This window comes from Semicossyphus pulcher, unplaced genomic scaffold, assembly GCF_022749685.1.
Source record: "Semicossyphus pulcher isolate SPU_LCO1_2020_fin unplaced genomic scaffold, fSemPul1.0.p SCAF_5, whole genome shotgun sequence".
Taxonomy (NCBI): Eukaryota; Metazoa; Chordata; class Actinopteri; order Labriformes; family Labridae; genus Semicossyphus; species Semicossyphus pulcher.
Window position 1 is genome coordinate 24553381 of NW_027211726.1, and position 14826 is coordinate 24568206.

Here is a 14826-nt window from a genome sequence, read left to right on the forward strand (position 1 = left end):
GTCGAGGTTACAGTGGTTTGGAGTGAAACTCAGTTAAAGCTCAGCTTAGTTTTATCAAAATTAAACCTTGAGGACTCGGATAATGGGGACTCGACTTGGATTCTTTTTTGGTGACTCAGACTCAACTCGGACTTGAACACTGGGGACTCGAGACTCGACTTGGACTCGAGGTTTGGTGACTCGACCACAATACTTGAACATGCACACAAACAGTGCAACATATTTAATGAAAATTATTTTTATAAAATAATTGATGATAAATTCAAATAACTATTAGGTGTGAACATGATCTTTTAGGGCCCTATTGTACAGCGCAGCGCAAGTGTCATTGCTATTTACTACCCAATGCAGTTGACATTTTCACGTCCAGTGCCCACGTTGTGTGATTAGCAAGTGATCTTGGTGGCGCGTTGCTCTGGACAGAGGACTGAGAGACGGCAAGCTTACATCATGATACTGCTTTCAGTTTGGTTCCGATCTGGTTATGGCGTCATGCGCGCTAATTCTGATAAAAACATACACACACAAGCAACTAAGAGTAACTTTAGGTAAATTATAATCCTCAAGCATAACTACATGTGGCACTTACAATCGTGTAATCGCACAGATATTAATACACTGTCCAGTGTCCGTTACGCACACACTGGAGTCATGTGATCCTGCAAAAAATAAGTAAATCAACATTTGCTGCCGACCTTTCATTGTTGGTCACAGAACTTTAATACACATAAGATCCTGTCCGATCCTGGCAGCGTGTCTCGAGATTTAAATAATTAAATAAGTTACGCTGCTGTGCCTCGGTCGTAAATGTACACAGCGTCTCTCTTAATTTCAGTTTCTGCTGGGCAGTGGGACATTAATCTGTACATCAATATATACAGTGACCTGTGTGTGATCTGCATTTGCAGAGGCACAGTGTAGGGAAAGAAGTTAAATAAGCTGGCCCAAGCCCGGTTAATATTAGAACAAAGGCTAAAATCCGCCATGTAAATAGCAACACGTTGAACGATGAACAATCAAGGGACTTAGGCCAACCTCTTTACATCTTCCGCCTAACTTTGCACCCAGATTTTGCGCCGCTTAACTAGCTAAAGTGGGTAGGGCACGCCCTAAATCACTTAGCATGTAGTTGTTAATAGCTAGTAACATATGTTGTATCCATTGGGAGTCTAGCAGCAACTTTACTACTACGGCCAGTGTGCCCATGTATGTGTTTCTTTTAACTTAACATTTCCCCCTCATTAACCTTTAGTTTCTTTCTCTATCCTGTTGTCTGTGAAGTCAAAGCTTCGAATAAGCCCACAGTTTTCGCCACACTAACATTTTCAACTCCTGTGGACGTCTTTGCCTCGGTTATATATTTGAAGATGGGCTATTAATGATGTGACAGAGACTAATTCAAACTAAAATTCTCACAAATATGCCCACACACAGTTGGTCACTCACACACACACACACACAAACACACACACATAGTAAGACTCCTGGGAGCTATGGATCTTGATTAAATGTGGAGAAAGTGGAAGTGAGGGAAGCAGAGGTTGTTTAACGTAAAGTTTGACATTTTTATGAGGCCTGCTTTATAAATTGGCGAAAACAGTACACAAACACACTCTCTCACATAAACACAGTCACATCTATGTCTGGCTCAACGACACAGTCTTTTACATGGCACATAACTGGCTACAAATCAAGCATACTGATAGACTGTAATCCATTTTTCTGGTACTCTTGTGTGTGCTGGATCGTATCTCTCTCACGTCTCACAGTTTATTTTGCAGCCTATCTTGATGGAATGACCTTGGATGGAAGACTGTCAGACGTTTAGGTTTCTGTGTGATCATAGAAACCCCTATGTGTGGTAGCCTGTCATGTTTCCTGGAAAAAAAGAAGAAATCCTTTGTGCTTTGCCTCATGCACATAGTCTGAAACTCCCACACGTTTGTCCTTCAACACATTCAGAGTCTGTCAATCAATAGCCTCCAATTACGAAAATAATGCACTCAATTGACCTAATGGGCTGGTGGCTAGATTGTGACATGGAAAGCTATTAAAGTGGTGCAGTGTGGCATGCAGAGAGGAGAGCCCGGAGAGTTTGTGTGAGTGTGCATGGGGAGGGGCGCAGACAGGGCAGAATGGAGGATGTTGTCAGGAACTAATAGCTTTGGGATGTAGTGCTGGGCTGTGTGTGTACAGCAATCTCAGTATGTCTTAAGGAGAAAGTAAGATGCAAGGTGTGGCCCCTCCACAGACGGTACAGAGAGGGTTTCAGCACAAAGGATGGCTTGGGGATAGAAGGATTTTATGAGATATCTGCATAAATGTGCTAACGTGTGTGTGTGTGTGTGTGTGTGTGTGTGTGTGTGTGTGTGCGTGTGCGTGTGTGTGCGTGTGTGTGTGTGTGTGTGTGCAAGGAACATTGTTTCATGGCATGTTCAGGGCAGTTTTGAACGCAGCCCCTTACCTGACTCCTCGTCAGGTGGTGTAACCCTTGTAAAGTCTTTGTTGCCATACCTGGCATGCTGCTGTGTTGTTGGTGTTGCTGCAGGTATGAAAAACTCCAATTTAAATTTTAGTTTGTGTTTTTAAACAGGTTTTTAATGTGGTCTTTTTTTTTTTGGTTTTAGCTTTTCTGTGTAACAAACCTCACCCTGGCCCCTGCTAAACAATGCATAGTGAAGCCCCATGGTGGTGAGTACTTGGCTCAGTGGCTCAGCATGTAGTTAAATTGCGGCATTATGAGCCTTAATTGTTATTGTTGTTTCCCCTTTAGGCTGACATACCATAATACTGCTGCTGTTTTTACCCCCTTTATACTTTTAGTTTTTGCCTTGTTCATCATTGGTTTTTGCCCCTTTAATATTCTATTTTGATTTGTTGTTTTGTTTGAGTAACTGTTACAGCTGCTTTGTTGATTTATTTGAGTAATAGTTTTGATCATTTTGTTTATTAGTTGGTTTATATGCGTTAACTTGCCCATTAACCAACTGGGTTGTTTGTGTTTATTCTGTTTTGGTTGTTAATTATTTTCGTATTAGTTCCTTTTCTTACAGAAGCTTAGAGTCACTTTGATAGGACGCTAGGCATTTATGGTGAGGTCCCTGCACGTATGGCATGTGAGTTAAGAGCACTGGGACACAAACAGACTGCACCATAGTTGCTGTAGTCTAGTAGGAAGATAGGGTCCCCATGCACCCCATGGATATATTTTTCGAACTTAGATTTTGTAATCCTCAAGGTGTCTAGTAACCCAATTTTGATGTTCCCAACTCGAAATATTGTCCCAAGGGTCTGTTTGTCAGCCACATTTGCAGCTTGGATTTCTGAAGAAAATTTAAAATCTACATAACTTTTTAACTAGACATCATACAGAGACAAATGACCCCATTCTGTGTAAATGTGTCAACATCTCGGTCATCATCACTGTTATCATCACCGTTATTAAAGGCCAAACTTTGATAAAAGAGTACACTGTGATAAAAGGCCACACTGTGATGAAAGGTTACACTGGGATAAAAGGCTACAACATGATAAAAGGCTACACTTTGATAAAGGCTACAACGTGATAAAAGACTACACTGTGATGAAATGTTACAACGTGATAAAAGGCCACACCCTTAAAAAAGGCTACACTTTGATAAAAAACTTCACTGTGATAAAAGACTACAATGTGATAAAAGGTTACACTGTGATAAAAGGCTACAACGTGATAAAAGGCTATACTGTGACGAAAGGTTAAACTGTGATAAAAGGTTACACTGTGATAAAAGGCTACAATGTGATAAAAGGCCACACTTTGATAAAAGAGTACACTGTGATAAAAGGCCACACTGTGATGAAAGGTTACACTGTGATAAAAGGCTACAACATGATAAAAGACTACAAAGTGATAAAAGGCTACACTGTGATAAAAGGTGACACCGTGAAAAAAGACAACACTGTGATAAAAGACTACACTGTGATGAAAGGTTACACTGTGATAAAAGGTTAAACTGTGATAAAAGGCTACAACATGATAAAAGGCTACACTGTGATTAAAGGTTACACCGTGATAAAAGGTTACACTGTGATAAAAGACTACACTGTGATAAAAGATTACACTGTGATAAAAGGCTACAAAATTATAAAAGGCTACACTGTGATAAAAGCCTACACTGTGATTAAAGGTTACACCGTGATAAAAGGTTACACTGTGATGAAAGGTTACACTGTGATAAAAAGCTACAACATGATTAAAGGTTACACTGTGATAATAGGCTACACCATGATAAAATGCCACACTTTGATAAAAGAGTACACTGTGATAAAAGGCCACACTGTGACGAAAGGTTACACTGTGATAAAAGGCTACACTGTGACGAAAGGTTACACTGTGATAAAAGGCCACACTATGATGAAAGGTTATACTGTGATAAAAGGCTACAACATGATAAAAGGCTACAATATGATAAAAGGTTAGACTGTGATAAAAGGCTACAACGTGATAAATGGCTACACTGTGATAAAAGGTTACACTGTGATAAAAGGCTGAAACGTGATAAAAGGCTACACATTGATAAAAGACTACACTGTGATAAAAGGCCACACTGTGACGAAAGGCAACAAAATTATAAAAGGCTACACTGTGATAAAAGGCTACAACATGATAAAATGTTACACTGTGATAATAGGCTACACCATGATAAAATGCCACACTGTGATAAAAGGCCACACTGTGATGACAGGTTACACTGTGATAAAAGGTTACACTGTGATAAAAGGCAAATAAATTATAAAAGGCTACACTGCGATAAAAGGCAGCACTGTGACGAAAGGTTACACTGTGACAAAAGGTTACACTGTGATAAAAGGCAAATAAATTATAAAAGGCCACACTGTGATAAAAGGCTACAACGTGATAAAAGGCTACACTGTGATAAAAGGCAGCACTGTGACGAAAGGTTACACTGTGAAAAAAGGTTACACTGTGATAAAAGGCTACACTGTGATAAAGGCTACATCATGATGAATAGCGACACTTTGATAAAAGAGTACACTGTGATAAAAGGCCACACTGTGATGAAAGGTTACAATGTGAAAAAAGGTTACACTGTGATAAAAGGCTACACTGTGATAAAGGCTACATCATGATAAAAGGCTGCACTGTGATAAAAGGCTACAACATGAAATAAGGTTACACTTTGATGAAAGAGTACACTGTGATAAAAGGCCACACCGTGATGAAAGGTTACACTGTGATAAAGGCTACAACATGATAAAAGGCTACACTGTGATAAAAACCTACTACATGATAAAAGGTTATACTGTGATAAAAGGTTACATAGTGACAAAAGGCTACAACATTATAAAAGGCTACTTTGTGATAAAAGGCTGCACTGTGATAAAAGGTTACACCGTTATAAAAGGCCACACTGTGATAAAAGAGTACACTGTGGTAAAAGGTCACACTGTGATGAAAGGTTATACTGTGATAAAAGGTTACACTGTGATAAAAGGTTACACTGTGATAAAAGGCTACACTGTGATAAAGGGCTACAACGTGATAAAAAGCTACACTGTGATAAAGGTCAGCACTGTGACGAAAGGTTACAATATGATAAAAGGTTACACTGTGATAAAAGGCCACACTGTGATGAAAGGTTACACTGTGATTAAAGGCTACACCATGATAAAAGGGTACACTGTGATAAATGACTACACTGTGATAAAAGGTTACACTGTCATAATAGTCTACACCATGATAAAAAGCCACACTTTGATAAAAACCTACTACATGATAAAAGGTTACACTGTGATAAAAGGCTACACATTGATAAAAGACTACACTGTGATAAAAGGCCACACTGTGATGAAAGGTTACACTGTGATAAAAGGTTACACTGTGATAAAAGGCAACAAAATTATAAAAGGCTACACTGTGATAAAAGGCATCACTGTGACGAAAGGTTACACTGTGATAAAAGGTTACACTGTGATAAAAGTCTACAACATGATCAAAGGCCACTCTGTGATAAAAGGCCACCCTGTGATAAAAGGTTACACCAATATAAAAGGCCACACTGTGATAAAAGGCTGAACCGTTATGAAAGGCTACACATTGATAAAAGACTACACTGTGATAAAAGGCTATACTGTGATAAAAGGCCCTACTGTGATTAAATGTTACAACGTGACAAAAGGCCACACCGTGATAAAAGACTACACTGTGATAAAAGGCTACACCATGATAAAAGGCAACACTTTGATAAAAGAGTACACTGTGATAAAAGGTTACACTGTGATAAAAGGCTACACTGTGATAAAAGGCCACACTTTGATAAAAGAGTACACTGAAAAAAGGCCACACTATGATGAAAAGTTACACTGTGATAAAAGGTTACACAGTGACAAAAGGCTAGAACATTATAAAAGGCTACACTGTGATTAAAGGATATACTGTGATAAAAAGTAAAACTGTGATAAAAGGTTACACCATTTTAAAAGGCCACACTGTGATAAAAGGTTACACTGTGATAAGAGGCCATACTGTGATAAAAGGTTACACTGTGATAAAAGGCCATACTGTGATTAAATGTTACAACGTGATAAAAGGCCACACCGTGATAAAAGGCCACACCGTGATAAAAGGCTACACTTTGATAAAAGAGTACATTGTGATAAAAGGCCACACTTTGATAAAAGAGTACACTGATGAAAGGCCACACTATGATGAAAAGTTACACTGTGATAAAAGGTTACACAGTGACAAAAGGCTACAACATTATAACAGGCTACACTGTGATAAAAGGTTACACTGTGATAAAAGGTTACACCATTTTAAAAGGCTACACTGTGATAAAAGGTTAGACTGTGATAAAAGGCTACAACGTGATAAAAGGTTACACTGTGATAAAAGAGTACACTGTGATAAAAGAATACACTGATAAAAGGCCACACTATGATGAAACGTTACACTGTGATAAAAGGTTACACAGTGACAAAAGGCAACAAAATTATAAAAGGCTACACTGTGATAAAAGGCATCACTGTGACGAAAGGTTACACTGTGATAAAAGGTTACACTGTGATAAAAGTCTACAACATGATCAAAGGCCACTCTGTGATAAAAGGCCACCCTGTGATAAAAGGTTACACCAATATAAAAGGCCACACTGTGATAAAAGGCTGAACCGTTATGAAAGGCTACACATTGATAAAAGACTACACTGTGATAAAAGGCTATACTGTGATAAAAGGCCCTACTGTGATTAAATGTTACAACGTGACAAAAGGCCACACCGTGATAAAAGACTACACTGTGATAAAAGGCTACACCATGATAAAAGGCAACACTTTGATAAAAGAGTACACTGTGATAAAAGGTTACACTGTGATAAAAGGCTACACTGTGATAAAAGGCCACACTTTGATAAAAGAGTACACTGAAAAAAGGCCACACTATGATGAAAAGTTACACTGTGATAAAAGGTTACACAGTGACAAAAGGCTAGAACATTATAAAAGGCTACACTGTGATTAAAGGATATACTGTGATAAAAAGTAAAACTGTGATAAAAGGTTACACCATTTTAAAAGGCCACACTGTGATAAAAGGTTACACTGTGATAAGAGGCCATACTGTGATAAAAGGTTACACTGTGATAAAAGGCCATACTGTGATTAAATGTTACAACGTGATAAAAGGCCACACCGTGATAAAAGGCCACACCGTGATAAAAGGCTACACTTTGATAAAAGAGTACATTGTGATAAAAGGCCACACTTTGATAAAAGAGTACACTGATGAAAGGCCACACTATGATGAAAAGTTACACTGTGATAAAAGGTTACACAGTGACAAAAGGCTACAACATTATAACAGGCTACACTGTGATAAAAGGTTACACTGTGATAAAAGGTTACACCATTTTAAAAGGCTACACTGTGATAAAAGGTTAGACTGTGATAAAAGGCTACAACGTGATAAAAGGTTACACTGTGATAAAAGAGTACACTGTGATAAAAGAATACACTGATAAAAGGCCACACTATGATGAAACGTTACACTGTGATAAAAGGTTACACAGTGACAAAAGGCTACAACATTATAAAAGGCTACACTGTGATAAAAGGTTACACTGTGATAAAAGGTTACACCATTTTAAAAGGCCACACTGTGATAAAAGGTTAGACTGTGATGAAAGGCTACAACGTTATAAAAGGCTACACTGTGATAAAAGGTTACACCATGATAAAAAGTCACACTTTGATAAAAGAGTACACTGTGATAAAAGGCCACACTGTGATGAAAGTTTACACTGTGAAAAAAGGTTACACTGTGATAAAAGACTACACTGTGGAAAAAGGTTACACTGTGAGAAAAGGCTACAACATGATAAAAGGCTACACTGTGATAAATGACTACACTGTGATAAAAGGCTACACACTGACAAAAGGCTACATCATTATAAAAGGCTACAACATTATAAAAGGCTACAAAGTGATAAAAGTCTACACTGTGATAAAAGGTTACACCATCATAAAAGGCCACACAGTGATAAAAGGCTACAACGTGATAAAAGGCTACACTGTGATAAAAGGTTACACTGTGATAAAAGGCAACAACATGATAAAAGGTTACACTGTGATAAAAGGCTATACTTTGATAAAAGACTACACTGTGATAAAAGGTTACAGTGTTAAAAGGCCATACTGTGATTAAATGTTACAACGTGATAAAAGGCCACACCGTGATAAAAGAGTACACTGTGATAAAAGGCTACACCATGATAAAAGGCAACACTTTGATACAAGAGTACCCTGTGATAAAAGGCCACACTTTGATAAAAGAGTACACTGAAAAAAGGCCACACTATGATGAAAAGTTACACTGTGATAAAAGGTTACAAAGTGACAAAAGGCTACAACATTATAAAAGGCAACACTGTCATAAAAAGCTATACTGTGATAAAAGGTTACATTGTGATAAAAGGTTACACCATTTTAAAAGGCCACACTGTGATAAAAGGTTACACTGTGATAAGAGGCCATACTGTGATAAAAGGTTACACTGTGATAAAAGGCCATACTGTGATAAAAGGCTACACTTTGATAAAAGAGTACACTGTGATAAAAGGCCACACTTTGATAAAAGAGTACAGTGATGAAAGGCCAAACTATGATGAAAAGTTACACTGTGATAAAAGGTTACACAGTGATAAAAGGCCAAACATTGATAAAAGACTACACTGTGATAAAAGGCTACACTGTGATAAAAGGCAGCACTGTGACGAAAGGTTACACTGTGATAAAAGTCTACAACATGATAAAAGGCTACACTGTGATAAAAGGCTAATCCGTGATAAAAGGCTACACTTTGATAACAGACTACACTGTGATAAAAGGTCATACTGTGATTAAATGTTACAACGTGATAAAAGGCCACACCATGATAAAAGACTACACTGTGATAAAAGGTTAGACTGTGATAAAAGGCTGAACCGTTATAAAAGGCTACACATTGATAAAAGACTACACTGTGATAAAAGACTACACTGTGATAAAAGGCCACACTGTGATAAAAGGCTACACTTTGATAAAGACTACACTGTGATAAAAGGTTACACTGTGATAAGAGGCCATAATGTGATAAAAGGTTACACTGTGATAAAAGGCCATACTGTGATTAAATGTTACAACGTGATAAAAGGCCAGACCGTGATAAAAGACTACACTGTGATAAAAGGTTAGACTGTGATAAAAGGCTGAACCGTTATAAAAGTTTACACATTGATAAAAGACTACACTGTGATAAAAGGCCACACTGTGATAAAAGGTTACACTGTGATGAAAGTCTACAACATGATAAAAGGCTAATCCGTGATAAAAGGCTATACTTTGATGAAAGACTACACTGTGATAAAAGGCTACACTGTGATAAAAGGCTACACAGTGACAAAAGGCTACAACATTATAAAAGGCTACAACGTGATAAAAGGCCACACCGTGATAAAAGGTTACACTTTGATAAAAGACTACACTGTGATAAAAGGCTACACTGTGATAAAAGGGTACAATGTGATAAAAGGCTAAACCGTGATAAAAGGCTACACTTTGATAACAGACTACACTGTGATAAAAGGCCACACTGTGATAAAAGGTTACACTGTGATAAAAGGCTACAACATGATGAATGACTACACTGTGATAAAAGGCTACAACATTATAAAAGGCTACACTGTGATAAAAGGTTACACTGTGATCAAATGCAAAAACACGATCAAAGGCAACAACATGATAAAAGGCTACACTGTGATAAAAAGCCACACTTTGATTAAAGAGTACACTGTGATAAAAAGTTTACACTGTGATAAAAGGCTACAACATGATAAAAGGCTACACTGTGATAAAAGGTTACACCATTATAAAAGGCCACACTGTGATAAAAGGTTAGACTGTGAAAAAAGGCTACACTGTGACGAAAGACTACACTGTGATAAAAGGTTACACCATTATAAAAACTACACTGTGATAAAAGGCCACACTGTGATAAAAGGTTACACTGTGAAAAAAGGTTACACTGTGATAAAAGGCCACACTGTGATGAAAGGTTACACTGTGAAAAAAGGTTACACTGTGATAAAAGGCTACAACATAATAAAAGGCTACACTGTGATAAAAGGTTACACTGTGATAAAAGGTTACATCATTATAAAAGGCCACACTGTGATAAAAGGTTAGACTGTGATAAAAGGCTACACTGTGACGAAAGACTACACTGTGATAAAAGGTTACACCATTATAAAAACTACACTGTGATAAAAGGCCACACTGTGATAAAAGGCTACACTTTGATAAAAGAATTCACCGTGATAAAAGGCTACACTTTGATAAAAGACTACACTGTGAGAAAAGACTACACTGTGAAAGAAGATTACACTCTGATAAAAGGCTACAACATGATAAAAGGCTACACTGTGATAAATGACTACACTGTGAAAGAGGGTTACACTCTGATATAAGGCTACAACATGATAAAAGGCTTCACTGTGATAATTGACTACACTGTGATAAAAGGCTACACAGTGACAAAAGGCTACAACATGATAAAAGGCTACACTGTGATAAAAACCTACTACATGATAAAAGGTTACACTGTGATAAAAGGTTACACTGTGATCAAAGGCAACAACATGATAAAAGGCTACACTGTGATAATAGGCTACACCATGATAAAAAGCCACACTTTGATAAAAGAGTACACTGTGATAAAAGGCCACACTGTGATGAAAGGTTACACTGTGAAAAAAGGTTACACTGTGATAAAAGGCTACAACATGATAAAAGGCTACACTGTGATCAAAGGCAACAACATGATCAAAGGCAACAACATGATAAAAGGCTACATTGTGATAAAAGGCTACACCATGATAAAAAGCCACACTTTGATAAAAGAGTACACTGTGATAAAAGGCCACACTGTGATGAAAGGTTACACTGTGAAAAAAGGTTACACTGTGATAAAAGGATACACTGTGATAAAGGCTACAACATGAAAAAAGGCTAAACTGTGATAAAAGGCTACAACATGATGAATGACTACACTGGGATAAAAGGCTACAACATTCTAAAAACTACACTGTGATAAAAGGCCACACTGTGATAAAAGGCTAAACTTTGATAAAAGAATTCACCGTGATAAAAGGCTACACTTTGATAAAAGACTACACTGTGATAAAAGGCTACACTGTGATGAAAGGTTACACTGTGAAAAAAGGTTACACTGTGATAAAAGGTTACACTGTGATCAAAAGCAACAACATGATCAAAGGCAACAACATGATAAAAGGCTACACTGTGATAATAGGCTACACCATGATAAAAAGCCACACTTTGATAAAAGAGTACACTGTGATAAAAGGCCACACTGTGATGAAAGGTTACACTGTGAAAAAAGGTTACACTGTGATAAAAGGCTACAACATGATAAAAGGCTACACTGTGATAAAAGGTTACACTGTGATAAAAGGTTAGACTGTGATAAAAGGCTACACTGTGACGAAAGACTACACTGTAATAAAAGATTACACCATTATTAAAAATACACTGATAAAAGGCTGAACCGTGATAAAAGGCTACACATTGATAAAAGTCTACAACATGATAAAAGACTACACTGTGATAAAGGCTACAACATCATAAAAGGCTACACTGTGATAAAAACCTAATACATGATAAAAGGTTACACTGTGATAAAAGGTTATACTGTGATCAAAGGCAACAACATGATCAAAGGCCACACTGTGATGAAAGGTTACACTGTGAAAAAAGGTTATACTGTGATAAAAGGCAACAAAATTATAAATGGCTACACTGTGATAAAAGGCTACACTGTGATGAAAGGTTACACAGTGATGAAAGGTTACACTGTGATAAAAGGCTACACTGTGATGAAAGGTTACACTGTGAAAAAAGGTTACACTGTGATCCAAGGCAACAACATGATCAAAGGCAACAACATGATAAAAGGCTACAACATGATAAAAGGCTACACTGTGATAAAAGGTTACACCATTATAAAAGGCCACAGTGTGATAAAATGTTAGACTGTGAAAAAAGGCTACACTGTGACGAAAGACTACACTGTGATAAAAGGTTACACCATTATAAAAACTACACTGTGATAAAAGGCCACACTGTGATAAAAGGCTACACTTTGAAAAAAACCTACTACATGATAAAAGGTTACACTGTGAAAAGAGGTTACACTGTGATCAAAGGCAACAACACGATCAAAGGCAACAACATGATAAAAGGCTACACTGTGATAATAGGCTACACCATGATAAAAAGCCACACTTTGATAAAAGAGTACACTGTGATAAAAGGCCACACTGTGATGAAAGGTTACACTGTGATAAAAGGTTACACTGTGATAAAAGGCAACAAAATTATAAAAGGCTACACTGTGATAAAAGGCTACACTGTGATGAAAGGTTACACAGTGATGAAAGGTTACACTGTGATTAAAGGTTACACAGTGATGAAAGGTTACACTGTGATAAAAGGCTACACAGTGACAAAAGGCTACAACATTATAAAAGGCTACACCGTGATGAAAGGTTACACTGTGATAAAAGGCTACACTGTGATAAAGGCTACAACATGATAAAAGGCTACACTGTGATAAAAGGCAACAACATGATAAATTGCTACACTGTGATAAAAGGCTATACTTTGATAAAAGACTACACTGTGATAAAAGGTTACACTGTGATAAAAGGCTGAACCGTGACAAAAGGCTACACATTGATAAAAGACTACACTGTGATAAAAGGCCACACTGTGTTGAAAGGTTACACTGTGATAAAAACCTAATAGATGATAAAAGGTTACACTGTGATCGAAGGCAACAACATGATCAAAGGCCACACTGTGATGAAAGGTTATACTGTGAAAAAAGGTTACACTGTGATAAAAGGCAACAAAATTATAAAAGGCTACACTGTGATAAAAGGCTACACTGTGATAAAAGGTCACACTGTGATAAAAGGCTACTCTGTGATAAAAGACTACACTGTGAAAGAAGGTTACACTCTGATAAAAGGCTACAACATGATAAAAGGCTACACTGTGATAAATGACTACATTGTGATAAAAGGTTACACCATTATAAAAGGCCACACTGTGACAATGGGTTAGACTGTGATAAAAGGCTACAACGTGATGAAAGGCTACACTGTGATAAAAGGTTACACTGTGACGAAAGACTACACTGTAATAAAAGATTACACCATTATAAAAAATACACGGTGATAAAAGGCCACACTGTGATAAAAGGCTACACTTTGATAAAAGAATCCACTATGATAAAAGGTTACACTGTGATAAAAGGCTACACAGTGACAAAAGGCTACAACATTATAAAAGGCTACAACGTGATAAAAGGCCACACCGTGATAAAAGGTTACAATGTGATAAAAGGCTAAACCGTGATAAAAGGCTACACTTTGATAACAGACTACACTGTGATAAAAGGCCACACTGTGATAAAAGGTTACCCTGTGATTAAAGGCTACAACATGATAAAAGGCTAAACTGTGATAAAAGGCTACAACATGATGAATGACTACACTGTGATAAAAGGCTACAACATTATAAAAGGCTACACTGTGATAAAAGGTTACACTGTGATCAAATGCAAAAACATGATCAAAGGCAACAACATGATAAAAGGCTACACTGTGATAAAAAGCAACACTTTGATAAAAGAGTACACTGTGATGAAAGGTTACACTGTGATAAAAAGTTACACTGTGATAAAGGCTACAACATGATAAAAGGCTACACTGTGATAAAAAGCTACAACGTGATAAAAGACTACAATGTGATTAAATGTTACAACGTGACAAAAGGCCACACCGTGATAAAAGGTTACACTGTGATAAAAGGCTACACTGTGATAAAAGGGTACAATGTGATAAAAGGCTAAACCGTGATAAAAGGCTACACTTTGATAATAGGCTACACCAGGATAAAAAGCCACACTTTGATAAAAGAGTACACTGTGATAAAAGGCCACACTGTGATGAAAGGTTACACTGTGAAAAAAGGTTACACTGTGATAAAAGGCTACAACATGATAAAAGGTTACACTGTGATAAAAGGTTACACCATTATAAAAGGCCACACTGTGATAAAAGGTTAGACTGTGATAAAAGGCTACACTGTGACAAAAGACTACACTGTGATCAAAGGCTACAACATTATAAAAGGCTACACTGTGATAAAATGTTACACTGTGATCAAAGGCAACATGGTCAAAGGCAACAACATGATAAAAGGCTA